The sequence below is a fragment of the Palaemon carinicauda genome, chromosome 8, assembly GCF_036898095.1.
Source record: "Palaemon carinicauda isolate YSFRI2023 chromosome 8, ASM3689809v2, whole genome shotgun sequence".
Lineage (NCBI taxonomy): Eukaryota > Metazoa > Arthropoda > Malacostraca > Decapoda > Palaemonidae > Palaemon > Palaemon carinicauda.
Genome location: NC_090732.1, coordinates 30144340 through 30149505, shown reverse-complemented (window position 1 = coordinate 30149505; position 5166 = coordinate 30144340).

Genomic DNA, 5166 nt, shown 5'->3' with positions numbered 1-5166 from the left:
TGCTGCACAGAATAGAAACAAGCGTTAAACTAAACACTTATAAATCCCTAAACGAGCAGGGAGGAGGTTAAAACAGCATTTCAAAAGAAAAAAAAAATTCAATTTACAACTGAATGCTTATTAACTAATTCTTATGTCAATTTTATATACAACAAAAATGCAGTAACAGGGCTGACGTAAAAAAAAGGAAAAATAACGTCAATACGTAATACCCTCCTCCCCGAAAAAAAGAGAATAAATAAACAGAAAAATTATTTTCTTTATATACAAATGGAAATGCACCTGTAAAGTAAGAACAATAAGTATATAAATAAATCTAAAACCAAACAGCAAGTACTCCTAAGGAATACAAGCCACAAACTTTATATAGCCTACCATAATTTTAAAGATCCAATATTACGTACTTTGTCAAAAAAAAAGTAATTATGGAAATAAACCTACCTAGCTGAACCTAAATAAAATTACAGGTACGCCCACGGACATACACCTTAACCTACAATACATCGGCATTATAGTCCAAAAAGTCATATATATTGTTGTACAATCAAAAGTCTTAGTATATCGGGACAAATCAATAATTAATTTAGGAAAACCTTTATAAAATGCTAGATTGTATACCACTCAAAGAAACCTCCCAAACTTCATATAAAAAGCTAGCATTTAAACAAAATTACATCCTAACAAAATTCTTTTTTCATACAACCTCAATGAAGAAACGAGCAAGGCGGCCTATGAGAAGGATCAGGCAAGCACACTAAATTTTAGAAAGGGTATCAGGAATTTTGTTGTCAGTCTCTTTAAGATATTTTATAACCAAATTGAATTGCTGCAGAAAAAGGGCCCAGTGAAAATCCTCTGGTTTGCTCCCATCATCCACTCGATGAAAACCAGAGTATTGTAATCAGTTCATATCTCAACCGGTAAAGAAAAATTTTTCACGTACTGCTTGAAATAATTAAATGCGCAGACCAAAGAAAGAGCTTCCTTTTCTAAACTGGAGTAACGTTTTTCTGCCGACAGAAGCTTTTTACTATAGCAAGGCACAGGATGACCACCGTCCTCCTTTCTCTGAAAAAGGACATCTCTAATGCCAACGTCACTGGCATCTACTGCTATAATAAAAAGCTTCTGAAAATCTGGGGAAGTCAACGTGGGGATAGTAGTTAATACCGATTCAAGTTTATTAAAAGATTCTTCACACTAATCCGACCGCCAAAACTTTTTTCCTTTTTCTAATAAACTAGTAAGAGGCTGAGCAAGATCAGAGTAATTATGCACAAGCCTGCGGTAATAACCCGTCATGCTCAGCACTCTTCTTACCTCTCTAACATTACCAAGCCTTTTCAAATTTATAATTGCCTCGATATGAGCTTGTTTTGGAACCACCTAAACCAACCTCATGACCCAAATAACAGAACTTGGTCTGGCCGAATTCGCACTTAGCCAAAGTAACAACTAACCCTGCAGACCTAAGGGCTTCAAAAACCTTACATAACCTTAACATTTGGGTAACCCAGTCATTACTATATACTACCAAACCATCAATATAGATTTCCATTCCTTCCAAATCACAAATTCCCCTATTCATGAGCCTTTGAAAAGTACATGACGCATTTTTTATTCCAAAAGGCATAACCTTACAATCGTATAGGCAAAACGGAGGGACAAATGTGGATATTTCACGAGCTTGGTTGGACAATGGAACCTGCCAGTAACCCTTTAAAAGATCCAGCTCAGTAATAAATTTGGCAGAACCAATCTGATCCAGACAATTCTCAATACAAGGGAGAGGAAAAGAATAATTTTTCGTATTGGTGTTCACTTTACGGTAGTCCACACACATGCGGAACTCACCGTCTGTTTTCTTCAGTAATATAATAGGAGAACTCCAGAGACTTACAGATGGTTGAATAAGGTTATGTTTCAGAATATACTCCATATCCTTACTGACCAAATCCCATATTAATGGGTTCAGCCTACATCAGTGTCATGACTTGAAATATTTGTCCTACCTTGAGCACTCAATGCATCCAAAGGAAACTGCCCCCTAACTCGTCAGAGTCCTTGGGAGGCACATCCGATTCCAGAGACACAGGATCGGACAATACCGCTAATGGATCACCTTGCTTACCAATATAAGGTTTCAGACGATTAACATGAAGTATTCTATATTTACAGCTTGAACCGGGAGCCTCATTTTCATAGTTAACCTCTGGCAGTTTCCTTAAAACCTTCCAAGGGCCCTTATATCTTGGTTTGAGAAAACTATCCGGGTTCATACTCAGCACAAAAACCAACTCCCCAGGTTCAAATGAACGTACCTTTACCTTTTTGTCAAAGTTGTTCTTCATTACTGACTGGGTCCGTTCCAAATTTTCCCTGGCAAACTTCCAGGCACTAACCATTCTTCCCTTCAAGTCTTCCACAAACCTTTTACCATTTATTTCCTCCTTCTGGTTGGATTTCATTATTTCAAAAATAATTTCCAATGGTCCACGAACATTGTTCCCAAATACCAACTCGAAGTGAGGCTACATCAGTGGAAGAGTTAGGGTGATTCCTGATAACAAAGGGGACAAAAGGGAGGGCTTTGTCCCAGTCACTATCATGATCATAACAAAGTTTCTTCAGGACAGACTTGAGGGTTTGTTGTAACCTTTCCACTACCCCTTGACTCTCCGGGTAATAAGGTACGCTGATAATGTGCTAAATGGCCAGTTCAGCACACTTACCCCTAAATACCTTACTCGTGAAATTCGTACCGCAGTCAGTGTGAATTACACGAGGGAGACCATACCTGGGAAAAAAATTCATTAATTTTTCAAAGACAAATTGGAAGTAATACGCTTCATGGGTATAACTTCAGGAAAGCGAGAGTCTCTATCGATGATAGTTAGTAAATATACATAACCTGTTTTAGTTTTGGGTAAAGGACCTACCACATCATTGACTAACTCAAAAAAAAGGATCACCTATAGCAGGTATGGGATGCAACGGGGCTTTAGGGATCCCCTGATTTGGTTTACCCATAACCTTACAAGTATCACACTCTCTGATAAACTGCTTCACACTCTAATTTAATTCCAGACCACCAAAAATAACTAGCAAGGGTGTGAAAAGTTTTTAACACACCCAAATGACCTGAAAAAAAATTAGTATGAGCTAATTGAAAAACAGAATTTCTGTATTAAGAAGGTACCACAATCTGTTCCAACCGACCAGTTTTATTCAAATTATCAGATGTGGGATGACTGAACCTATATAATAAGCCCTTTACAACTCCAAACCTAGGTTTAGTCAGATCCTCAACATCGCCCTAATAAAAATCATATACATCTTTTTGAGCTTTGATAAAAGCAGCTCTGTTTCAATTATGTTTCATATAAACTACATCACTACAACTACTCTCTACTGGCCTGGGTCTTAAAACATCTAACTCTAAACTACTTAACATTAAGTCATCATCGCTCTTCCCATCAAGTAAATTAAGAGCTTATGCTGTGGACCGAGTCATTACAGCCATGGGACTAGCATTTACTGATAATTTAGGGAACAGCTTCCGTCCTTCACTATACAGGATATCATTTCCCTGGATGCCATCAATACCCGGGATAGGTAGACTATCGACCACAGCCAACTCAGTGACGCTGATCATATCTTCAAAAAGAAATGCGGACATCAACCAAAGGAGTGGACACAACTGTATCCGGAAAACCTCCCAACAATACATAATTTCCAGTATATTTTTCAAAACCATTTAAAGCCCTCTTCAGGACTAACAACCAGGCAGAACCAGCGTCCCTAAAAAATTTCAACTTTTCAAGCCACACCTATTTGTCGTACTTGAGTCCCGATTGGGGATTAGGAACAATAGGCTTACTACTATTTACTAAAATACTCCTATCTACTACAGGTCTGTCTACAATACTATTGCTACTAACCTCTGACTTATCATTAACCAAGTATAGAGAACTTTGATTATTGCGCTCTACGTACATAATACGGGCATTACACTGGTTTTGCAAATGCCCGGCCTTGTTGCACCAAAAACAGCTTCATTTATGGCCTAAGCTTCTATTTCCATTATACCTGTTATTTCCCCAACCTAGGCAGTCTCTATTAGCAAAAAATTTAGGGCGAGGAGGACCTCCTTAGACTCTACCCACCTCCCTATCAACTGAAAAAGAATTCGAGTTAATATTACCATTCTTTGGGATTGGGGAGTCAACGAGGAGATATCCCTCTCCTACCACTATTAGGGTACTAAGATGTTTGATTATTTAAAGTCTTATACGCAAAACTACCGTTATCTGAACGGTGAGTCAATACAAATTCATCCACTAACTGAGCAGCACTACTCAATATCCCACTTTTTACCACCTCCTGGTGAACTCTCAAATCCCTGTTACAGGCCTTCTTAAATTCCTCAAGGAGCAATAGTTCACGTAATGCAGCAAAAGGGACTATCTGGCGACTTTTCAGCCAGTCGTCGAACTGTTCCTTCTTGACGCGCACAAACTCCAGGAAAGGCTGCGCAGGGTGTTTCATATAGTTGCGAAACCAGAGGCGGTAAGCCTCAGGGACCAAGTCATAGGACATTAAAATTAAGGCTTTTACCTTCTGGTAATCTCGTGGTACTCCCTCCTCTAATGCATTATACACCAGCATTGCTTTGCTCACTAACCTGCACTATATTAATACACTCCATATTTCTGCGGGACAAGACAATCAAGAGGCCACACGCTCAAATGCCTTGAAGAAATCAGGGACATTCTTTTTGTCAAACACCGGCAAAATATTAGGGCACTACCTATATCGAATTGATCTTGGAAGGTAGTTTTAGGGCAACTTATCAAATTGGCCCCCTGCAACCTAGCCATCTCTATATTTAATCTCGCCCTCTCCAACTCATGACACCTTACCTGCTCGTTCGCCTCAGAGTCCATTTTATGTAACTCTATGTGTTTGCAAATAAGGTTGTATTCCTTCTCCTCCTTGGAGTCATCCAACGCATTATGTTGTTGTTGTTGTTGGGGTATTAAAGCCAACACTTGTTGTTGGCACGGGCCTTTCCCTTGGTTAGCCCGTAGGTGATCCAACGCATTAACAGGGGCCAGAGATTTGAAGGGTACAGAATCAGGGGTAAGGGGGGGGGGGGTTGGGCCA